The sequence below is a fragment of the Microtus pennsylvanicus genome, chromosome 8, assembly GCF_037038515.1.
Source record: "Microtus pennsylvanicus isolate mMicPen1 chromosome 8, mMicPen1.hap1, whole genome shotgun sequence".
In the NCBI taxonomy this organism is placed as follows: Eukaryota; Metazoa; Chordata; class Mammalia; order Rodentia; family Cricetidae; genus Microtus; species Microtus pennsylvanicus.
In genome coordinates, this window is record NC_134586.1 from 99,367,851 (window position 1) to 99,393,287 (window position 25,437).

Here is a 25,437-nt window from a genome sequence, read left to right on the forward strand (position 1 = left end):
ATCACTAAATTGAGGGTTGGTCAGGCTTCTGTTTTGCTTTGTTTTTGTTGGTTTTTTGTTTTTGTTTTGTTTTTAATTCTCTTGCTAAAAAGAAAGGCCTCTGGTTATTCGACTATCACTCCTAACTAAAGAAATCACTCATAAATACACGACTGATTCTCAAGCTCCACGAGGCCCACAAAGAACCGATTGATTTACCCAACTGGATGCCGAAGCAGGCACAAATAAGAATCTTGTTGCTGTCTGGACATTACACTAGAAAAAAAAAACAACTAATTTATTTAGAGCCCTGCGACAATAAAACACTCTGTGACTTTAAGGAACTCAGAAAGCAGTTCCCTGGGCGACGTGTCTCTAAGAAGAATGAGGTGGGTTTGTGTTTGCTGAGCAGAGGGAAATTCCTCCAGGGAGCAAGACGAATTACCTTTCTATCCAAAACGTGTGTGCTGGCCAAGCCGGGGACTCTGGCAAGGACAAGATGCTCATACAGGCGGAGACAGTCTTGCGTCTGAACACCGAAGGCCTGGACAGGAGGGAAGGGCCTTGTATCATGTGACTCCGCACTGTCCAGCATGTGTGTTTTTAACGTATCCTACCCATGTTATTCATAGGATGTAAGACTGAGTATTTAGAGTCTACAAGTCACTGTGGCTAGTAACCTCACAGGATCACATAGCTATACCATCACCTCCCTTACCTCAGAACAAGACCTCAGGGCCAGTGCGAGGGTGCAGCCAGCATGAATATGTGCATATCCGATAAATAAATAAGTAAATAAAATTTTAATCTAAATTAAAATCCCTCAGATCTCTCACACAGTAAGTCCCTCATTTCTGGTTTGCACCCATGATCTCGAGTCTTCTGTAAAGGTCATACAAATAGAATCTCACCTTTTAAGTCTGGCTCCTTTTGTATTTCTTGTTTGAAAGCTAAAATTGAAATGACATATTTCTTGGGCAAGTTCCATCAAAGCCATACATTACATTTCTCCAAGGCTATCTGTGTGTCTAAATCAGTTGCATCTAATCCCACAGATGCCAGAAGATGGACCTATGTGTGCAAAGAGTCTTCAGATAATAACTGCCCACCTAACAGAGCAAAAAGTGTAGGTCAATAAAGCCTTTTAAACATGTCGCCCATGCAAAAGTGCCCAGAGCTACTCTAAAGCAACAATGTTAGGCTCAAAGTCAGAAGAACAGGAGCATTTCCAGGGCTGCTGACAGGTTAGATGGTCAAATCTCAAAACCCCCAAACAGCCCAGCTCCCAACAATAGCTCTCTGAGCCTTGTATGATGTGAGTCCTCTCCATCATCACAGCCAGGGACTACAGGACACTGATGGGACACTGGCAGTGTGTGATGGAGGCTCCTGACACAACCCAGGTAGAAACCACAGACACGAGCTTCATTGTGTGGAAACCTAAAGGGTCATGGCTCCATCACAGGAAAAGGCCAGGCGAGCGGCAAAACGGAGACTCTTACAACAATCTTACAACTTCTTACAAAAATAAATAAATAAATAAATAAATAGGTCCCAGGACAAAGTCACATTATCAACCCTGTGTAAAAAAGTGAAATCAGAGTCACTGCTACAACCCATCACAAGGGCAGGAGCTAGGAAGGAAGGATGCTCTGTTGCAAGGGCCATTTAGTACACAATTTGGTGGCATAATGCTTTCAGAAAGGGTGTTATGTTTAGAAATACTGACTTTGAACTATAGGGCAATCACTGACTTTTTTGTAACTATAATGATGGGCTAATAGTGGTACCCTGGCAATCCCATCCATATTCAAGCAGGAAAGTCAAAGCAACAAAATGAAAAGAGACAATAAGTTGAAAATAACCATCCACAAGGTATTGCAGCTGCCAGACAACCATATCAAAAATCACTTTAAACATAAATGGTCTAAAAAAAATCAGTTAAAAGACGTGGACTTCAGAAGACTTCGTCCGCTAAGTTCCTCTGTGGAGTGAGTGGCTGTCTGTACAGAAATCACAACTTGTCAATGTGAAGAGAGTAAGTGTCCGTGTGGTTCTTGGTCACAGATTGTACTTCTTATGTCATAGACCCACAGACTCAGTCAATGAAGAGTGAACAGAAAGACAGTAAGAACCAGAGGCTGGGGAGGCCCAGTCTAACAAGCTGTCTTCTGAACCATAGAACAACTGCAGTCAGAAACTCGAGGCAGATGTGGTTGCCTGCATAATACCAAGCCGGCTACCATTCCAGCATAGAGGGTGGAGGGGTTCATTAGTTCCCTACTCTAGCTGAGAAGACAATGACAAGGATGGCTTCTGAGGAACGGGGAGAGGCTCCTGATAGGTCCATTATGTTCCTGGGATGACCCCACACCAGGAGTTAATGAGCAGCAGATGTTAGACTCAATGGGTTATTAAATAAGTTATTAGATAAAAAAATAGAGGGCACAAAGTTAGGAGGGGATAAAGGACGTGGATAGACACAGGAGAAATTAAGGTAAGGAATGGGAGAAATTAATATAATTAAAAGACATAATATATAGTTAAGAAATTCTCAAATTAATAAAAATACTATATGAAAATATGGGCACAAGAGTGAAAAGAAAATCACAGCTGTGTATTGTATTATTTGTAAGAAACTCACTGAAAAGCCACAGAAGCAGATTAAAAGTAAAGGGTTGGAGATAAAATACACCATGCTAAAGCTAATCAAAAGGAAGCTGAATCATCAGGCTGTGTTGTGGCATTGTGTTTATATGTTAATAAATAAAGTTTGCCTGAGGATCAGAAGAGTAAAACAGCCACACTGGCCAGCTTTACAGACCAGGCAGCAATGACACCCGCCTTTTATCCCAGTAGCCACACTAGCTTTCTACAGAAACCAGGCGATGGTGGTGCACACCCTTAATCCCAGAACTAGAGAGAACTGTATCTCGGGAGGAAATAGCGCTCGGTCTCATTCTAAGGTTTCCTGTAGCAGGGATCATCATTTTCAGACTGAGGTCGAGGTAAGAGCCAGTGGCTGATTGCTTAGCTTTTCTGGTCTTCAGGTTGAACCCCAATATCTCTGGGGTTTTTATCCATGTTACAAGGCTGCAAAGTATAAAGAGACAAATTCTATCAGAAGACATAAACATGTATATCCTCACCAACAGAGTACAAAGCACATAGGCAAAGCTGATAAAACTACAGCAGAGAAACATCCATTAAATAGAAAATTAACACCATTCATGGGAAATGGACAACTTCAGCAGGCAGAAAACAAAACAAAACACTGGACCAGACAAAGATGATCTGGACAGTACCAACCATCAACTTGAACTGCTTCATCTGTCATCTCCCATCTAAACTCTGTGGCTCCTAGGAAACACCCTAGGCCACAAGGTCACATAAAATGAAAACAAATGGATAAAAGAACCATAGACATTATGCCAAGTTTCATGCTTGAAAACCTAAACCCGTAGCCAAAGGATACACAGACCTGGAGATGTAGGGGCTAGACACCGTGAGAAGGAATCCATGTATGAACAAAAATGGAGAGGAAAAAAAACCACCTGTTTGTGTATGCATGCGTGAACACACACACATCATTCATGGGCTACAGATGTTATTGCAATCTTAGCACAAAACAATGCTACAAACAGAAAAAAAAACCAGGAGAGAATGGGGTATTACTCATTTAGGTGTTTCTCACCTTAACTGAAAACTAAAGACAAAATTAGCAGTTTCTAATTTGCAGTATGTGTTTGCTCATTTTCTGCAGTGCTGGGCTTGGGGCCCAGGGCCTATAGACTCTTGTCAAGCACTCTGCCACAGAGCTACAACTCCAGGCCCAAGCTCTTACCACTGCCATGTATGATATGGCCTCATACTTTCCCACAACGAGGCATTCTTGGGTTCACCTTTCAGACTGCCCCTTAATGTCTATCTTTACATGTACAGAGGTGTGATGTCTTCAGTTCTCAGGAGTCCCACAAATAAAGTAAGTTGGCAGCATTCTCACCACACAGATGAACATTTGGGGACATTTGTGGGAGTCATAAGCCCCGCTGGGGCTGAAGGCTCGGGCAAGATTCCTCTCTCTCTGACCTCATCTTGTCTCCTCTTGCACAATACCTGACCACAGCTGCCACGCTAGGAGGTGTCAGCCATGCAAGACGATTCCGCAGGCTCCTGCCTCCCTTCTGAGGTTCACCAGCACAGGCAGATCTGCAGGGGCCTGACCTACACGGGAGCCAACGGAGCAGCCCTTCTGAAACAGTGCTGATGTTTGCATTGCTGTTTAGTTTAATAACAGGGGGTTCCTTCCTTCCTGGTCGATTACTCATTGTTCTCTAAGCCACCACAGCAGAATGCCCATCGCAAACCTCAGGCTCATCTGCTGAAATGCTTGCCATGTGGGAAATAGTACCGTGTGTGTTGGGGTCAGTCGTAATTTGCATTTAAAAATTTTTTTGATGGAGGTCTGGCAGGCTGGCTCAGTGGGCAAAGGCATCTGTTGCAAGACTGATGACTTAAATTCAATCCCAGAAATCACATGGAAGGAGAGAACTTCCTGCAAATCCTCTGACCTCCACAGGCGTGCTATGGCATGACTGTACACACACACACACACACACACACACACATGCATACACACACAAATACATACACACACACACGCATGCATGCACACACACAAATACATACACATATACATACAAAACAAAGTAAGATCTATAATTTGTTTTACATTTTAAACTAAAATAATATATTTTATTACAAAATGAAACACAGTCATCACTTGGGATCAAGCCAGTGGTGGCCTCAGCTTCTGCCTCCCACAGACACCAACATCTACAGATGCCCCAGTCCTTATGTAAAATGTCAGTCTCTGCATAGCTGAGGCAGGAGAGAAAAGCAGGATGATGGGGGAAAGAATGAGAAAGACCTCCATCTGGCAGGTCCTGCCAACGGCATCAGAAAACATCAGAAATGCCCAGAAAGCCCAAGTTACCCACAAAGACAACTTAGAGTTTCCTAGGACACCCTTCAGGGACAGTCAGCAAAGTGTGCTTGCATAGGGCCCAAGCAATATCAACCTTGAGTTTCTAGAACCACTCTTGGCCATAAATCTAAACGATGTCCAATTATCTACCTCACACCTCCATTCCCCAAGGAATATCCTCGAACATTTCCCCTTCCTGTCAGTGGAATGGGACGTTAGCATTAGAGGTGTGACTGGAGACTGATCCTAGTGTGCGTCCCTGTTTTGTGACATATGCCATGATCCACACGAAGAGAAAAGGGTTTATTTGGCTTCCACTTCCACTTCACGGTCCATCACCCAGGGAAGTGCCGGCAGGAACCCGGGGCAGGCACTGAAGCAGAGCCCATGGAAGAGTGCTGCCTACTGGCTTGCTTCCCATGGTTTGCTCAGCATGATTTTTTGTACAAGCCCAGATCCCCTGTCCAGGAGAGTCTATCCACAGTAGACTGGGTCCTCCCACATCAAACGTGAATCTAGAAAATGCCCCAGATTTGCTGACACTGAGGAAGGCAATTCCTCTCCTGATTCTCCCCCTTCCCAGATGGCTCTCCCTTGTGTCAAGCTGAGAAAAAACCTGACCAGCACCAGAACCAACAGAATCCCACATACACCCACTGTAAAGAAACCTACTTGTGATTTGCCCCAGAAGTCCACCTTCCTCCTTCTGGAGTCCATTTACTATTCAGACCATCTGTCTTTCTAAAAATCCCTGGGCTTAAGAGCTGTATTTAAAATGTCAGTTGGTAAATCCCCAATCCTGCTTTATCCTGGTTCACTGTGGAATCCTTTTCCTTGATCTGTGAGGCCAGGGATCCTGGGTTTGCCTAATTGGGGGTTCCTAAGGAGAGAGGAGCCAAGGTCCTGCATAGGGAGAATAAGGGCTATGTCTGTGTCCCCATCACTGATGACAGAACTCATGCCCAAGCAGCTCCTATAGAGCTGACATTCTCTCTGCTTTGCACGTGCTCCCTAACACAGTGTGCACCTCTGTAATAAAGTCAAGAGCAAAATCAAGATAGGAATGGTCCTACCCTGAGTGTTTTCAGTCCACGGTTGGTTGAACTCAAGTGAGGATACAGGGCACCAACTACAAAACCACAGGGGAAAAAAAAGTCAAGAACCAAAAAAAAAAATTAAAAAAACCTCATGTTCCTTGTGAGTTATGAGACTTTCCCTTAGCATATTTTCCATGTTGATAAACCAAACCATATATTACATGAAATACTGTCTCACAATTATTTCTGCTTAATAGTCTAAACATTTTCCCAGGGCCACAATCTCCAAAAATCTTATCCAATTAGCGGATGATGTTTATTTAACCACATTGAGATGTTTTCCATTTGGGGCTATTACATTTATAAAAACGAAAATGAAAACAATAAACATTTGTGAATAAATCACCTATTCTCTCTACATTTAGCACTGTTTCCTCGGGCTGGCTAGATGGCAAAGAAAAACAACACATTCGTCCTTAATCCAGGCCCTCCCCAAGCTCAGGGCAAGAGGGTTATTTCTCTGACTGAGCCAACATGATACATTTCACCTCCTTTTCAGAGCACAGCTTTAAAATATGATAAAATCCTTTGAGCTAATTTCCTTTTCCAGAAAGCACTAATGATTTCATGCTTACTAAGAAAACCTTTGTATTATCTCCCGAGGTCTTTATTAAGGCTGCCCACAGGTGTGACTATACCCTGTCTCTATATAAACAGAGAGGTGTAGAAGGCAGACTGGGGTCCACACAAGGAAAGAGTCAAGTGTAACTAAACCAGTACACACTAGGACTGTGTGAACGTTGGGCGGTTTTTCTTATTCGCTAATTGGTTTATTCCCATGCGTGACTTTGAAAATCACCAACGCATACCTTCAAGCATGACCTTTTAAATTATATTCTGCGTCTCGTGTAGCTCGGGCTGCCTAGAACTCACTATGTAGCTGCTGATGCTCTTGAATTTTTCATCCTCCTGCCTCCACTTCCTGAGTGCTGAGGTTACAGCTGTGTGTGTAGCTAGAGACTGAGCCAAGAATTTAATGCATAGGCAAGAACTCTGCCGTCTAAACTACACCCTCAGCCCCTCATGGGTGATCTTAATGGATTCTCTTCCTTTTCTGTCAAGCTGTCCTTTTTTTTTTTTTTTTTTTTTTTTGGTTTCTGGGACAGGGCCATGCAGTGCAGCCTCAGCTGGCCTGGAACTCACTCTAGAGCTAGTCTGAACTCACCGCTATCCTCCTGTCTCAGTCTCACATGTATTAGGATGGCAATCATATATCACTGGGCTCAAGGTACAGTTCAGGTCAACGTTCAGTTCGGTTTGCAAGGTGCTATGAGAGAAATTTTTAAATATGCCTGACACATCCTTCTGTTCCTGACAGAGTCCATGGAACATGACTGTGCCTGAGAAGACAGCACAAAACAGTGTTCAGAGCAGGGATGTGCAGGAACACCCCTCCCCGCCCTGCCTCCATCCCAGCTCCGGCCTGAACGCTGAGCTGCACCTGAGAGTTCATGGGCTCTCTCGCACTGTGCACGGGCTTCAGACAGCGCCATGAGCGTTCTGTTTTGTTGATACAATTAAACATATGTGCTTACATGAATACCCGGTCTGACTCTTCATATTTCAAGACTAATACGTTTCTTTTCAGGCTTTGAAAGCATCCCACTGGGCAAAGCTCTCTGCCTGTCTGGGGAGCAGAGGGATGGAGTCTTCCTTCCCATGTGTGTTCCTCATGCCAGAGCCACCTGGGGAAGCCACAAGGCCTGACTCCTGCTGGAAACACACAGGGTCACTGCACAGTACAGGAAGTGGGAGAGCCAGGATTTTGACACCAGAACCAAATGCAAAGTGAGAAAAGACTGAAGCCAGAGGCAGGGAGGGGTCTGCCAAGAGGCCCGGTGCACAGTGCACACACGTGCCAGGCAAAGCCACAAGCTTCAGAGACACGGAAAAACTATGGGGCAGCTATGAAAGCTCACACAGAGATGCCAAAGAAATGCGTCCTCAGAAAGGAGGTCAGCAGCACAGAGGTCACAGAAGGACAGTGGAATCTGGGTGACAGAGCCGCTGGCTTAGCACTCAGGACATGCCTACGTAGGCATAGGAGCCAAGCACAGAGAGGTTCCTAGCCACCAGCTACCCTGAACCCTCAATGGCTATTACTTACTTTGAACCTAGAAGGCCTGAATGATAAGAAGTCCCCAGCAGCTGTGCAAGGGGATGGTGAGACAGAGGAGAAGAAATGGCGGCAACACCTGGCAACTAACCTGAGGCAAAGGCGAGGAGCAGTCAGATGTATTTCAAAGTCGAAGAGTTTTGTTAAGGAAAAGGCTACGTTCTCCGCATTAAAAATACGTAAATAAGCAATTGAAGAACTCTAGAATCGAACTTGATGGTGAACTGAGTCCATCGAGTAGCTGACCCCTGATGATAGAGGTTGCAGGTGTCCATGCATGGGCCAAGCTAGACGGGAACCCACAATGTCAGCTAGACTCAACTCACAGTATCAGCGAACACACAGCATGCACCTAACACGCCCAACATGCAGCCCGGGTCCTAGAGGGATTGCTCTAGAGGAACGGGCCTGGTCAGTCATTAGCTTTGCCAGCTCGCTTCTCTCAGAACTTCCCAGGTCACACCACAGTCCAGGGAAAAAGAAAGCCAACTGCACACCACACAGAAATCTGTATTTTCTGGTAGGAGGAGATGAAAGAGGGAGGAGGAAGAAGAAAAGGAAGAAGAGGTGGGGAGAAGATGGAGGAAGAGGGAGCTACTGTCTCAACTGATTTTAGGTACTGTGTATTTTCTTTCTGTGTGTGTGGTGTGCACATACATGTATGCGTATGTGTATATGTCACATGTCTATGGCAACACACAAAGTCCGGTGTTAGGCATTTCCCTTCAGCGCTCCTCCACACTCCTCTTTGAGGCAGGGTCTCTCAGTCAAACTCAGTCTAGCTGGAAAGCTCTGGGAAGCCTGCGCTTGCCATTCAAGGCTGGAATTACAGTAGACAGACCGCCACACCCACCTGGCGTTTAAACCAGATGGACAGATTCCAACTCAAGTCCTCATGCCTATGTTGCAAGCACCTTAACCACAGAGCCATCTCCCCAGGCCAATTAGTAACGTGTTTTATTTAACCCAATGCAGGCAAAATAAAGCCATCTCAACATGTGATTCATAGAGAAATTCCTGCGGGTGCTCCACACTGTGTTTTCAGACTGTTCACCCACGTTCCACACAGCTCACACAGGACGAGCCAGAGGAGCCAGCTGCCAAGCCCCACAACACGCAGGCTCCAGGGCTGTCCCATCTCCTCCATCTGCCTGTGCTTATGGCTGCCAGCCACAGAAGGGAGGTCCCGCCACCTCGAGACACAGCCCCTATCTGCCAGACAGGCAGGACCCACTCATGGCCTACATCTGTCACTAATGGGCCCAGTCGAGCTGCTGCTCCTAACTGGAGCTGGACTTGTTGCCTGCATTCAGGACGCGGAGAAAACAAGGTCACTGTCAAGGGAGCAGAGCTGAGAGCCAAAGAGGAACGAAGCCAGAAAGTGTTAAAGTATTAAGAGATAAGAGCCGCACACTGCAGCCAATTGGCCTGCAGGAATTGCAGGACTGCCTCAGAGGCAAGAGAAGCCAGGTCCTTCAGGATGCGTTCCTATCAGACACAGGACTACAGGGCCTCGCTGAGGATGGGGCTCAGTCCTCACCCAGCCTGTGGAAATCCACACACCTGCAGGATCATCCACTCCACAGCCATCAGCGAGGGACAGGCTGTGGTGCTGGAGAAAAGGGTTTCTGTGGGTTCCAGCTGAACAGATTTCTAGAGGGAAAGCGGAACGCAGGAAATTCCAATCGTTCAGGAATTCATGTTCTGCAGACCACAGAATATAATGCTCTACGTGTTATAGGAAGGCCTTACCAATTCCTCATCCCCACGTCTAAGTCCTTACCCTCCCTATGGAGTCCTCAACCAGCCTTCAGATCCCCAGAACCAGGCACTCGCTGACACTTGAGTAGAGTAAATAAGAGCTAACAGCATAAACAAACATAATGAAAAGCCGAGACTGCATTTGAACTTACATGGCTTTGGCGGGAAAGACGCAGATGCAACTAAACTTACTGGGGATACAAAGACTACAACCCATGCTGGGCCTGGGAACAAAGACACAGGGGCCCCCACCACATCAAGAGCACGGAAGTTGTACAAACATCCACCTGGACCTTGACCCGTATGGATTCGTGCTCTTCTGGGAAGAACAGGGAAAGCTGCTGATTGAAGCCCAGCACGGACAAGCACTGCCCTTGGCTGTAACCATGAACTCTGTCTCACCCAGGCCCCTGGAGCTCACCCAGGCTTGCAGGCTCTCACTTCTCTCTATCTCTCCCTCCTGGGCTAACGCAGCCTAGCTCCAGCCCAATAGCAGACCAGTGTCTATAGTGGATTTGGAAAACATTTCTCCTCCTAAGGAAAGGGGGCCGATGCCACGGGCTCACACACGACGACTAGAAAAACAGACACAGCTTAGGCGAGTCATCTAAGACCAGTGTGCAAGCAAAAGCCAGTATCCTGAAAATTTAAGGATGGAAAAGCAAAGAGATCCCAGTTCTTAGGGACACAGAAGCTGCCACATCAGTCTCCAGTCATTGATCCCAATACCCTGTGACGAGTAAATAAACACCAATACACAATATATACCGACATACAAACACTAACAGTTACTGAAGGGTGTAGGGCATAGGTGTGCATGTGTGTGTATTGTGTGCATTGTATGTACATGTACATATATGCATATATATGTATGATATGTGTGTGCATGTGTTTATGTGTGTGGTGTGTGTTGATGAATGTGTGTTGATGGATATGTGTGCGTGTGTGTGTGTAGTGTGTGTGTGTGTGGTGTGTGGTTTGAGTGCTGGCTAACTTTAACTTGACACAGCCTAGAAGAAATCCCTTGGGAAGATGGTCTCAGTTGAGGAATTAGCTACACAAGGTTGGCCTTTGGGCATGTCTATGGGGATTTTCGCGATTGTTTAAGGTAGGGAGGCCCACCCTGGAGGTGGGCAGAACTGTTTAAGAGTGTGCAGGTAGCATGGCTGAGTCTGTTCTTCTGTGTTAACTGTTGATGGTGGTGTGAGCAGCTGGCTCGCGCTCCTACCCCGTGTCTTCTCTGCCGTCACGGACTGTAACCTGGAAGTGTAAGCTGAAATAAACCATTTTCTCCTATCTGCTGCTTTTGGTCATGGTGTCTTGTCACTGCCATAGAGATGAAACGAGGATAGTATGGACCCACGCATGTGCACACATGCACAGGCACACACTATAGGGCACTAGTGAATATACCCTTGTTAGTTTTTCCAGGCAGAGAAAAAGATGCTCACGGGACCAGAGTGACGCCTTGGCCTGGATTCCAACCTATCACCTGTGGTCGGCCTCCCTCTCACCCTGTGTAACCTGCAGGCTCGCATGATAAAATAGCAAGGAAATCGTTCTCTCCTCTCTAAGCACTAAAGTGCTGGGCCTCAGGACAGGGAACTTGGGGAGAGCCTAGAGCAAGGACAGATGTTGGGGTGACATGTTGAAAAGGTCGGTTCTTAGATGGAATCTTTTTCTTTTTCTTTCTTGAATTTCCTGCCACATCTGGTCCCTTCGCCTATCAGGCTGGCAGTTCCGTCTCTAAGCAGCAAAGAAGGAATCAGGGTCCACACGCACATCCAGGCAGCTGACCCGTCCAGCTGAGGACGTCAAGGATCTAACCGCAGCCCTGCCCACGTGGTTATATATTTCTATATACACCTTTTAGCCAACAAATTCCACAACCTGAGCTTCTCAACCCCACAGTCATCTGGAAGCCCTTGCTTTGCTGAGCCTTAGGGAATGACACGCCCCCAGCCTCAGGCTACCAAGAACCAAGGGGGAAGGTTAGGAAAAATGAATCTGTGTTTCTGATCCTATTTGCACACTTCCAATGCACAGGTCCTGGAAGTACCTGCCCACGCTTGTGAGCGCACAAGGGCACGGATGGAGTCCTCAGAAGCCATAGGCTGTTCTCCGCTAAGGCAGAGTGTACCTGTATCCCTGAGGAAGTGTTTCTCCATCCGTGAGGAAGAGCACAAGCCTTCCTCCCACCTCCCACCGTGGCTGGCGAGCACACCTACAAAGGGCTCTGCCCCCTACTTGGGGGAGATTACTCAGGTCTTTCATCAGAAGGACTCCACATGGAAGGGTGAGTGACCCCCCACCCCGCCCTGCTGCTCCTGGGGTTCACAAGACACCCCATCTCTTTAGCACTTTCAAATGCTAACCTGCGGCTGCTGCTGAGTCAGTCCCTCTGCACCAGAGAGCACCTGTCTTGACCTCTAATCTGCTCAGACCACCATAGCACACAATGCAGGGCCACTGTGTCTTTCTGCAGAAGCCTGCTGGGTACAGCCTAGTTCGTGGTCCTAATGTGTCAATCTCATCATATGGCTCCTTCTGGTACACTATGGATGCCTCGGTAAGAGGATCACTCCTCGTGCCTCATCTGCATTGCACGCAGCCCAGACTGCAGATCCAGCATTTGTCTGTCAGACTCTGGGTACTGTCGGGATGGAGTTGTCTACTCAGCGTATCAAACCCACTACCCCAATGATTCCCCTGTGCATTCTGGGAGAAGTCTACCCTTCCCACTCCAGACCCAGTGTCCCAACCTGACCGACTGAATTCAGCTTCAATCCAAACTTCCAAACAAAGGGCCAGTAGCGTGGATGTCCTGTGGTCACGCTGGACGGTGACAGTTAACGTGTCCTTGTTTTCACTTCGGATCTGCCCACAGAGACCCCCACGTAGCTGCTCATTTAGGAAGAGTGAAATGCGCCTTGGGGGAGGAGGGAAGAGCTCCCAAGCGAGCAAGTTTCTGCCTTTGTAGAGCTGATAGTTAGTAGAGGAAATAAGTTACACAGATCGCTAGAATAGATTAGATAAATGCAACCGTGGCTTCTGAGCGAAAGTTGCTCTGAAGCACCTCCTGGGAAAAATCCACCTCTAGGAGGAGAGAGGGTGGGGGCTGAGCCTCAGGCAACATAAGCCTGGGAGGATGGATGCCTAGGAAAGCCAGGGCCTTCAGGAACTTGAGCCTACGGGAGCCAGGGCTAGTGTGGCCCAGGCCTAAGCTTTTGTAGCTCAGCCTCTTTCCTCTGGTTGTACCTCCATTTCCTTCTCTGCAGAAAGCCACTGTCTGAAGAGTGAAGACGTGCGAGTGTGTCTCCAGATAAGGAAAAACGTGTTATCTGTGGTCAGATCATTTAAAGTCTTTTCTTGACAAAGATGGCAGCAAAAAGGTCCAAGCTGGCAGCTACTGAGAGATCAGCCCTGGGATTGCAGGCTGTTCAACCCAGGGTTTCAGGGGCTCTGGGGGCTCCACACAGGCCATGGGGCTGCTGGAGGTATCTGAGCAGGTAGTAATCCGGAGTCAGTGGACAGAATGCCGAGGGACAGAAGGGGACCAACACAAAGCATCGCAGGCAAGCCCAGAGATACCGTGGTGATGACGCTGGCTTTGTGTGCTCATGTTTAAGAGTGGAAATGCAGAAAAGGGGGCTAACGATGCCAAGCTCTGAAGGCTTCTGTGAAGGGGAACTCCTCCTTCTACAGTGGCGTGGAGACTCAGGCAGGGACAGTGGTGGCCTCTGACATCAGGCTGGCTTTCTTCAGGGAATGACCAGAGAGTCACTGGGGAGGGTAAAATGGGGCCGGCCAAGGGAATAATAAAGAAATTCAGTGGTTGATGCCAGAAAGGAAATCACCTTTACAAGAAGGTGCAGGGAGCCCCTGATGGGGGTGGGGTGACAGGGGTGGTAAGTAGAACCTCTGAGCTTCGCAGGTCACTGATCAGATAACAGATCAGCAATCCTAGGTGGGCTGTCTTGCCAGTTCACAGGAAGTCAGGGGGCATCCTAGGTTGACGTTTCACACAGTTTCTTCCTCAAGACCCACCCCATAAAACCAAGCATGCCCTAACCCAGAGATTGCCTAGAAATCGCTTCTTTGAAACTTAACACATTCTCCCAGAAGCACCACACTGTATGAAACACTTACAGTCCTTAACAGCTGAGCTGGCCAGTCCTATTCACATCAGACTCTGAGACCGTTCCTGGTTGCCATCCTGGGTAGTCTGACTGAGAATATCCTAGGCTCAGGAACTGGGTCTCCGGTCCCCAGAGCTGTCTGAGCCATTTGGGAGGAAGCATGTCCCTCGAAGGGGCTTCAGGAGTTTGAAGGCTCTCAACACTTTCACTACACTTGGTTTTCTGCTTGAAGTAGCAGACATGAGCCCTTTGCTTCCTACTCTGGTTATCCAGCCTGCTGCTGGTTGCTATGCATCATGGACTCTTATCCCTCTGGAGCAAGAAGTTAAAACTAACTCTCTTCCTTGAGGTGTTTCAGTCATGGTGCTTGAACACCGGAACAGAAAACAGCTGATACCCCCAGCACTACAGGAAAACTGAGAGGCCCAAAAAGATGCCCCAACCCGTGCTACCACATGAGGCCTGCTGGGAAGGTCTCAACACCCACAGGAGTTGCTGCTGTCTGTGGAAGCCTTCACAGGCCACTTGGGAGAAATGCCTCTTGACAGTGACAACTATCTGACGCTCTCACTCGCCTGTTCTGAACTCTGACCTCTACCATGAGCCAGCTGTGCAGGAGTAAATATGAGAATACTAAGGAGAAAGGCCTCATACACATGGCAATGAGAACATACTACAGAACTTTCCAGAAGATACCAGAAGTGAATGCACTATGTGCCGAGTGAGAAGCCTGGTTTGGAGAGCTGTCACTGTCCCATCCCTCTATCACGCCCATGTCCCCAAGATGACCTCAGTGCCTCTGTGGTTGTCCTAAGTCCCTACCCAGCTCACGGTGTTTCTTGCTATATCCTGATTTTGACATTGACCTTCTAATCTCCGAGGATAACCACCTGCTCGTTCCTGCTAAGCAGTCTCCTCCCACGGGGCCACTACACTCTGTATATCCCCAACGCTGTACACCCCACCTCAGAATCTACCTGCTAAGGTCTTCGCTTCCAGTTCTCCACACTCTAGATCAAGGTCATACATTTTCTGCAGACCTCTGCAGTCAAAGCCTGACTTCCGCATGCATCCCACGAGACCTTGAACTACGCCTGCCCTCAGCAGGTTGGGGTACGGCGCTGTACACCTGTCCTATGGCTGTGAGAGCTGCATTGGCGGTCCGTATGAGTCTCAAAACCGGCACACTACCAAGGCTTAGTGGACGTCACTCCTGTCTTCTCCCTTCCCAGCATCAGAAGTGCACAAACATCGGCTGTCACATGACCTCCAGGGAGCTGGCCCTCCCCTAGAAGGCTGCATCTGGTTTATGAATTCACACATTTGGGCGGTGCCTCTCATCCTTCCTCATGGGGCGACCTTTTAATACTGTTCCTCACGCCGTGGTGATCCCAATCATAAAACGACTTCATTGCCACTTCATAAGTGTCATTTTGCTACTGTTATGAATTACTGAATGAATCGTAATGTAAATATCTGATACGGAGGATACAGCATCTAACTCCAAATACTCAATATTCGGCGCCCTGCGAGCAGTTGCACAAACAATTTCATATGAAGTAACAATAGCAATTATTCTCTTTTAATAAATGTATGTGACCCACATGAAACAGTCATTCTACACCCAAAGGGGTCAGGACCCACTCACAGTCTGAGAACTACCACTCAATGAAATGAAGGTTTGTTAGAGTTCTGCGAAGTAGCTAGGAGGCCCTTTTAGCTTCGGTACCCAGCTTCTCACTGCGCAGCCTTGGAGAGCAGCCGCCCTTCAGAGAGTGAAAATTTTACCTTTTCTTTCTAAAAGTCTGCACAAATGGCCGTGTCTGCAGGCCATTCTATAGTGTCGATTCTTCTAGAAAACACTATTGAAGAACTGCAGCTTTGCTAGTGAACCTGGGAGAACATTTAGGCCAAGACTTTATCCTCAGGGAACTGGGGCTATCCCAGCAAGCAGATCAGAGGGCTAGGTGGGTACACTGCAGGGAACAAATGCCCAGCAGAAGTGTGAACAGTGGCTTCAATTAATTTCTCCAGCTAATTAAGAAAATAGTCTCCATATGAATCCGCAATTGGGAAACCAAAGAAGGCTAGCCTCGAATAACTTCTCCAGACTAGAAGGAATGAGGGGCACCGTCCACAAAGACCCAGGGGAAATGTGACAGTCTGCCTTCCTAGAAAGAATCCACTCCACACAGCCTCCAAACCAGCCTCAATATGGAAACATGCCAGGGGGCCAGAGGTACCACTAGGTCAGGTGAGCATCCTCCCAAATAGCTGGAGATCCTGGAGATCCCGGGATAGCAAACACATCCCTGTCCTGTTCCAATATGAGAAGAGGGAAAGGACCATAGACGTTCAGAAGAACTAATTCCAGACCAGATCCACCCCAGCACCATGTAGATGGCACCAGACTGCTCCTCTCCAGCCACAGTGCCCTCATAGAGTTACAGGTATTGATGGGTCCATGGTAACTCTCAGTGGCTTCTGCCAGCTCTCTCTGCCACTGGAGAAAGAGGCCTCCAAGAGGAGATATTTGAACAAAAGGAGGCAGCAAGTCCAAGTGAAGAACCACAGTGGAAAAAACAGCTTTCTCAGTCAGTCAGGCAACGTGGCTCCTGGCGCGGGGCCCTACTGCTGCGAGCAGAACGGCACATTAGCCCTGAACACGGCAGTTGCTGTAACACGGTGCGTGATTTCTTTTCCAAGTCCCAAGCCACAGTGAGGCCCCAGAAGAAGCCACGTCGTCTAGGAACAGACTGTAAACAGGCACTGTGAGCTTGCAAAGAGAATTTTGAAAGATGCTTGTAAAATACACGTTCACGACAGTCCAGGGCTCGCACTGGCTTGTGGCCTGTGGGCTCCTGCTTCATCCGCCTGAGTTTATCCTTCAGCGGTTCCCCTTAGGATGGATTCCTTACTCTATCCGCATCAGCTTAACCTTCAGCCATTCCCCTTGATGGGGTAGGGGGGTATTGACATGAGAACTGGGACATCTTTAGACACTCTAGTCACATTCATAAGGCCCTGGGTTCGAACCTCAGTCTTGCATAAAATGAATACAGCAGTCCATTCCGTGAACCTCAGTACTCCAGCGGTATAAACTGGAGGAGTTCAGGTCATCTTCAGCTACACAGTGCCAGCCTGGCCTAGAGAGCCTACAGAAAATCCTCACTGCTTAAAAACTAAACAACAGCGCTCCTATCAAAATGTTTACTCCAGAATTCAAAATGTGCTGGATCTGGAAAATTTCCCTCCAGTTCCAGCTGAGTGAGGCACACCCATTTTCCCAGGAGGTTTGCATGGAACCCTGGCTAGTGAAATAGGTATGTGTGGGGAAGGGTACTATCTGACTCTCAAGGCCACAAGGGACAGCCGGCCCCAGGTCTCCCTCTTCAACATGACCATAGCTACTCTGAAGTAATGGGTACTGTCTGTCCTCCTGCAAGCCCACCCATCATTCCCACTCCACAGAGGCAAGCCCAGACTCTTGGCTTGCAATTCAAACACCCCTCTAGACATACTTCCTGAGCAGTCCTTCAAATGTAATAAAAAGCAAAACTGGGGCAGACAGAAACTAGAAAAAGTACTCGGGACCTATCGCATCACAGTTGAAGGCATAATGAGGAAGTCTTTGGGCTCCTTGGGAGCTAAGAAGGCAATCCATAGGGAAGGTCCTTCACACTCTGCATTCCTTTGCTGGGGCATTTCCCACCACCCCAGCTAGGCCCCACAGGTCATCTGACTCCATGTTCCTCCTTTAGAAAGGCCCTTGTCTCTGCCCTCTCATCTCAGGGCGCTGTGGCCACCTGACCTTCCATCTCGCGCGTAGCATTTAGACACATCTCTTAGCCGTCTAAACTCTCACCCTGGCCAGCATCATTGAGAAGGAACTACTCTGTCTCCCAGGCACCAGTCCTGGAAGGCACTTCCTTTCTAAAACTCTCCTAAGCAAGCCTGGACTGTCATTCCATCCTAGGTCACAGAAACCCTGGGAAGGGTTTCCAGGGCCTTGTCTAACTCTCTTTGTTACCCGGCCTTTGACCCCACACCACCACGCAAGCTGTAGATAACTGTTCAAAAGAGGCATCCTTTTTTAAATGTTCTCGGAAAAAGAGACCAAAAAGGAGATCAGAGCAAACTTTAGGACCACCAAAGACCAGCCAAGGGTGAAGAAGTCGCCTCTTCCCGCCCTAGGGCCAGGAAGTCTCTTGTTAGCAGGAGCGATTAAATCTCTGAGCTCCACAGATGGTGTCGAAAACCCAGAGCGCTGCGGAGCGCGGGATGCGCGAGACCTGAGCGGACTTCCTAGGGCGGGCGGGGCGCAAGGGACACAGGGACTCCTGGGCCAGAGGCCAGCAGAGGACGATGCCCACGGCCAGGCGCAACTGAACACTGCGGGGTACTCGCCACAGCCGCCGGCCGGAACGGATTCGACCTTCCCCCAAGCCCTCACTCTGCCCACAACCAGGTCGCGGCCGGAGTGCACCTAAGGCCTGCAGACGACCGCCCACCCGGGCCATTCCAACCCAGAGCACCCCGCGCCTGCGGCTGGAGACTGCCCCGCGGGGCACAATTACCAAAGTGCATGCGGCCAGGGGGACGCGGGCGCCATCCGAGCAGACACCGGGAGCAGAGCTTTCAAAAGCCGCCCCGGAGCCCACGGGTCACCACCTGGCAGCAGGGGAGGGGGACCGATCTCAGCCCCGCACAGCCCCGTCCCGCGCGGCCCGCTCGGGCGATGCCGACACAAAGGGGACGCGCGCGTCACCCACCTGGTCCCGCGCGGTCCGGGCTCCCGCTCGGCCTCGTTGCGCGCGGCTGCGATGGCCCCGCCCGGTGCCGGCTAGCGGGTGCCGCTGCCCCCGTCAGCCTCCCGCGCGCAGCCCGCCCGCCCCGCAGCGCAGCGCCCTTTCTGCCTCCCCGCCCTGCGCCCCGAGAACTGCGCGCTCGGGGTCGGCGGGGCGCGAGCGCGCACTAAGCGCGGGCGCGGGAGACAGAGCCAGTTCGCACGCCGGCGCCCCCTGCCGTCTAGAGGTGCGGCGACGTCCATGCACCAGCACCGGACGGGCAGCCCCCTAGAGCAATCAGAAGACAGGGCCAGAGGGTCCAGGTCTCCTCAGAGAGAGGGGTGTGCCCTGGAGTAAAGCAAGGATGCAAAGAGACTGCCTGAAGGTGGACCCCTACTTTAATTGTATAAAAACAAGTACCAGCAGCTGGAAGAAATGCGTGAAGCAGCCTGACCCTACCAGTCAGGAGCTGGGAATATCATTCAGGGGGGCATCTGGAACCCTGGGATGGAGTCCAGCCATGTAAGTCAGAGCCTTCGGGCTTGCCAGAGGCCTGCTTGATGGTCCCGCCCGAATACTTTTACGAGGAAGACTGTAAGCCAACGGACAAGAAACATCTTTTCACCCTAATGGATAGCGAAGAGTCCTCAGTCAGCTTGGTCTGAGGCTAATGCTCTGCGCACATACAGAAAGCAGCGACCACAGCATTTCAATTCTTTCTCTCAGAACGTGAGATCCACCACTTGGATGGGAATCCTCATGAGCTATGGTCCTCTCACTACCGCTGGCAGTTCCTGGAAGTTCTTGTCTTCCATCCATGTCAAACGTGCAAACGCGAATGAAGCCTGGCAGTATATACGATGGCTAGAATGAAATGTCCCCACAGGCAAATGTTTTGACTATTTGGGGCCCCCAGCTGGTAAGGATATTTTTTGGAAGGTTCTGGGAATGTCAGGAGCTGACAGTTTACTACAGAAAGCTGTTGGGGGAATCCTAAACACACACAAACACGCCAATGCTCACTCCCTGTACTAAGATGTTCTATGAAGCATTTGGGTCCACGCAGCGGTGCTCCACAATGGAATTTTAAAACTGTCCATTCTGTATTCGACTGGTACATTCTCATCTTTGTGGGGGCATTTGAGTTTATACATGTGTATATGGGCATGCATACATGTCTAAGGTCAATGCTGCGGTGTCCACTTTCTTTCCCATACATACTGAGCCACACTGGTTGGCTAGCAAGCTCCAGGACACCTCATGATTCTACTTTCACCCCTGTTACCCAGTGCTAGGATAACAGGCATGCACCTCACCTGCATTTTTCCATGGATGCTGTGTATTAAACTTGGGTCTTCGGGCCTGCCTGGCCAGCACTGCACTGACTGAGCTGTCTCCTCAGTTCCTACAGCCACATCGTCACCAGTTGTGCTGAATGTCTCTGATCTGCAAAACTACGTGCTTGCTAAATGAGGTGTCTCACACATGCAATCCTAGCATTCTGAGCTCTGAGGCAGAAGGGTCGAAAATTCAAGGTTTAGCCTGGACTAGATAGTGAGACCCTATGTCAAATAAGCACAAGTCAGCTAAACAAAACAAGGACACGTGCTGGCCTCCTAGTGCCTTGGTTTGCCTCAGACTCTGTGTGAATGCCATTGTTCGAGAAAGCTCACAGTGTGAAGATCCCTAACAACGGCACTTTGTTGCTTCGGCCTCTCACTGGAAGACAGAAATAGTTTTGCCTGAAGGCCTGAGCTTTGACCTCCCCAGGCCTGGTTGGGGAGTGAAGTTATGAATGAAGGATTGAGAGATTTTGCTGGGGAGGCTGGAAGCTCACAGCAAGTGGAAGGAGCAGGTGTATTGAGGCATTCTGCGCTGTGGCTGACACAAAGGATCAGAAACACACTGCCTATGTGCATCTGGGGCTTGGCGGAAAAGCCTCCATCATCGGTGCTTATGTGGGGACAGTGTACCTTCACTGCCCTGACCTGGGGTGTTGGCGAATGAGACTCTTTCTGTGAGATGGACTGGGGCCACTACATGGGCACTGAAATCAGGGTTTGCAGCGGACCACACCATCCATGTCCAGTTTTATCTACGAAGCCTGCTGGATCTGCCATTACTCTCCGCATGCCCTGATCTCTGAATATATATTTATTTATTTTGTTTTTAATGTGGATTAGGGTATTTTCCATGCTTCCTGTGCTGGGCATTTACTCCAGATCTTAGATCATCCATCTACAGGATCTTTAGGTGAAATCCCGCACGGAATCAGGGTGTAGTAAGTGCTCGGTCATGAATGAAGCTGGCTCCTCTGAGCTCTTGCAGTTAATGCCATTCTGTCCAGAAAACTGCCTGAATCTTAAACCCATTCTACCTTCATAGTGGCTCTTCAGTCCAGCCCTTTGCTGGGGGAAGACTGACCATCTCCTCTCAAGGTGGTCATGTTGAGCCTGTTTGAAAGACCTCACTGTGAGGGTCTGTGCCAGTGATGTGTCATTCACTGTCGCTCACTGGGTCCCTTGTAATCACTCACAGCGGGCAGTTGATGCCATGGGGAAAGGAGGCCAGAGCACTGCTGCCTACATAAACAGCATAGAGGCCGAAGCCATGGAAACCCATGTGTGGTTTTCTGCCAGACACAATTGACGGAAGTTCAAAGTTGTGGCTTACAGCTAAAAGAGGGGGAAAAAAAGAACAAAATAGGCAATGCAATTTGTCTAAACTTTTGATTGCACATTCTTTTTTTGCATGCTTTCATGATTGTTATATTTTTTTTAATTTATTTATTTATTAAGGATTTCTGCCTCCTCCCCGCCACCGCCTCCCATTTCCCTCCCCCTCCCCCGATCAAGTCCCCCTCCCTCATCAGCTCAAAAAAGTATAGAATCTGCACTCTTTCAATTCATTTGTTTTTTTTTTTTTTTGAGACAGTCTAACCCAGTGTAGCCAAGCTGCACTGGAACTCACAATCTAACCCAGGCTTTTCTCAAACTTATGACCTCCTGCCTGGGCTTCACTTGGCTGTTTTTATGCAAATCTCTGTTCCTAGAGGGAAGTGCGAAGTTGAGTGACAGTTCCTCTTTCAGCTTCTCCTTAGGGAAAGCCAGGATCCCGGAGGACTTCTTGTTTCAGGAGACCTGGGGTCTAACCTCCCACCCCAGCCCATCCATGCCTGTTAAACTCATTCTGAACGGCACTCCAAAGCAAGGGCACGCATTGTACTTTTCTGTACTGGCCCCTGTTCCAGGTGAAGCGAGCAGCACACCCTGGGACAAAGCCTCAGGAAAGAAGAAAATTCCTGATACTCTCGGGTCATGGTGGGTAGGGATCCCAGCCACACCTGCACCTACCTCAGAGCCTTCCTCTTTATCAGCTTTGACGTCTCAGGAATATGTATCCATCCATGGTACCATATGCACACGAGGCAGAGATATTGTCCTCCAAATGGAGGACATTCAAGAAGGTACGAGTAAAGAGGCAATTTCTCTGTGACAGTCATACACTACTGTGGACTGGTCTGTGTCCTCCCCAGCCCTGAAGAAATTTATGTCAAATCCAGCTATGAGCACCTCAAAGTGTGAGCATTTCATAAAGAGGGTGATTGTGGGTGGCATTAGTTAAGATGCAGTCAGAGTAGAGTAGGCTGGGTCCTCATTATGATCCCTGTCCTTAGAAAATGGGGACATCAGACTACGGGTTCACACTTTCTCAGATCGCACTGTGCATTGGGGATGGAAGGTCCCTCTGTAAACTGGGACACATCAAAGATGAGGCGGGTAAACTATCAGGACAGAAAGTGCCTGGAGCAGGTACTTGTTCATGGTCTCAGTAGGCAGCCCCATCCACACCTACAGCTCAGACATCCAGCCCCTGCCATATAGCAAGCCATGTGTCAACTTGCCTGAGCTATGAGGTGTCCATAGAGCTGTGTCTTTGAGAGTACTAGGAGAGACTGGTCCTGGAACCAGCGGACTAGGTGAAGAAGGTCCACCCAGCCTACTAGCATGGGCCAGCCCACTCAAGGCTGAAAGAGAACAGAAGGGAAGCACTGGGCAGTTAGCTCTCTGCTGGCATTGATTTCCATCTTCGACTGCCCTCCTATACAGAAGTACCTGGTTTTTGAACTTCTGAGTCCAGGAATCGCTCTGGCCTGTTCCCCATTATCCACACAACTCCATTTGATTCTCTGGCTTGTGGGCTCAGACTGAATCTCACCAGCATCATGCTTGTCCATAGATCTTAGGAGCCCTGCTCTTCATAGTCACAAGAACCATGCTAATGTACCCATTAGATCTGGACTTTTATATGATATAATTATATGGATTATATGGACTTTATCTATAGTGTATGTGTGTTAATGTATACAATATTTTTCTAGTGGCTCTGTTTCTATGGAAAACCCAATCTAGCTAATAAATTTTGTACTTTTTCCAATTTACCCAGCAAGTGAAAGCAAGCACCTGGAATATGCCCACGTGTAACTAAAATTTAGAGAATACGTGTGATACTAAAAATAAAAGCGTCACCCAAAGGCGGGAAAATAAATGACACTTAGTGAAAAGGTTGAGCTGTTAATGAAAAAAAAAAAAAGGCCTTTCTATTTCTGCTTTCCTTCCAGAATGGAGGCGTGGTGTATCTTATTCATTGCCATTCTCCACTCTGACAGGGAAAGTTCCAGACATTCAATTCATACTTGTCAAAGGAAGTAAGTGGGGGCTGGGGATATAGTTCAGCTGGTAGAGTGCTTATCTCGCGTGCACAAATGCCCAGAACTGTATAAACCAGAAGTATTAGCACACGCCTGGGAGGTGAAGGCAGAGGCTTAGAAGTTCAAGGTCATCTTTGATTAAGCAGAGAGTGATAGGCTAGCCTAGGCTACATGAGGTCCTTTTTGGAAAAGTATATATATCCTGCCTTCCATTGTTCTCTGTGTGTCTTCAAACCAAATGCTGTAGAATCTAGTGAGAGCCAAAATCGAAAAGAGAGAAATCTCTGCTCAGGCTTTTCATCACAAAGTGCCCCAGGCCAGTTCTGCGATCTCTGCCCAATGGTGGCTTCAGTACGCTGCTCCCCAAGGTTCTTGGCTGGTTTGGCCATCTTTGGCTTTTTATTATACTGCTTTTCCGTAGTAATCAATAGAACTTGGTCCCTGCGGCTTGACAAATTTAAAGACTTTCTCAACTCAGAAGGAATAATTAAATTACACGCGATGTAAGTGGACTTGGTTGTGGCAGAGATAAAATGTCTCACCCTCCGGGTTCCATCTCTCTTGCCTTTAGGGCACGCAGCGCCTTTCTTGGGTGTACAGAGGAACCGCACATCGGGATGAGACCATGAAGAGAGTTTGAAAACCTCAGTCTCACCTGACCCCACCATATCAGTCTTTTAGCTGTATGCTGAGTTAATGGGAGCCCCAACGAAGCCATTGAGTCTCTGGCTACTCCTTGGAAGGTCTGTGTGTGTTAAGCTGTAGAAATCATTGTGACACCGTCCTTTCTAAACTAACTCATTACTTACTAGCTTTGAGCAGCACGTACTTTTGTCTCTTGAGATAAACCAAGCTCAATGCTAAGCAAGATGCAGCAGCCAATCTTAAATCGAAGCCAAGAAGCTGCAATCTCAGATATTAACATTTGAAGGAGTCCAGACAAAGTACAACGAAGAAGAGATTCAGGAAGGGACCCCAGGTCTGTGCCCCTGACAACTAGATCCCCCAATCTCATCACAAGGGACACTGCCCCATCCATGTGATCCTCAAGGTTCAAAATAAAGAGAACAGGAAGACGACAAATGGTATTCCACACCCAGGTCTGGGCGAAGTTTTTAGTGATGCAATGGAGCACTGTATTGTGTACCATTGCTTTAGGTTTCTATAAGGCAACGGATATCCCAGGGTCTTGTGCGTATGCACACAGATAAAACCAAAGCACCCCAGGCCCTGACTGCTGACTGGGGCAATGGATGCTGGACATCTCCTCTCCCAGGAATTACAAGGAGCCAAAAGAAACTGCCTCACCCAAAGATGCTTCCAGTAGGCACCGCTGGTGGCGTCCATGCCTGCCCAGCATCCCTTACCTTGGAGAAGGGCAGAGGGCTTCCACAGACTCTGCTGCAATGCCCCCAGGCCCTCTGTCTGAGTTCTTACCAGCCTGACTCTGCTTCACACTCCTCCTCAGAGACCCGAGCAGTGGTAAGTTAGGGAAGCAAGCTCCCTTTGCTCCAACAAGAGAGATGGCTAAGGGAGGCTCAGACACATTTTCTCAGGGTGACAAGGCCACAGTGTTGGGCAGGCTGGAGCTAGGATCTATCCACAAGGTTCTGGACACCACCTGCTGATGACAAGACCTGAGGACTATGCAGGTAAGATGGAGACCAAGGCCGCTAAGGCTACCTAAGAAATCCTCTAGTGTTTTATTGGATCGCTGTATGTTCAAAGCGTTTTGTTGTGGAGGTGTCGATATTCTAGTGTGGTTCTATCTAAATCTTTCAACCTTGGATTATTTGGTCTCCTAAACATATGGATGGTTGGGGTGGCAGAATGGGCTTCGCGGGCACTATTTTTGAGGCA

At 48.5% G+C, this 25,437-nt stretch overlaps 1 protein-coding gene across 2 annotated transcripts in view; it reads right to left on the reverse strand.

The window, feature by feature from the left end:
• The window catches only part of Rnf144a (ring finger protein 144A), a 120,852-nt gene extending 101,842 nt beyond the window's left edge, over positions 1 to 19,010 (reverse strand). Inside the window, exon 1 of one of the 2 annotated variants that reach the window (XM_075984119.1) lies at positions 18,852 to 19,010. The gene's annotated coding sequence lies outside the window, so the exon portion shown is untranslated. The remainder of the gene's footprint in view (positions 1 to 18,851) is intronic. The other variant, XM_075984117.1, reaches the window with a different exon arrangement.
• Positions 19,011 to 25,437: the final 6,427 nt, after the last annotated feature.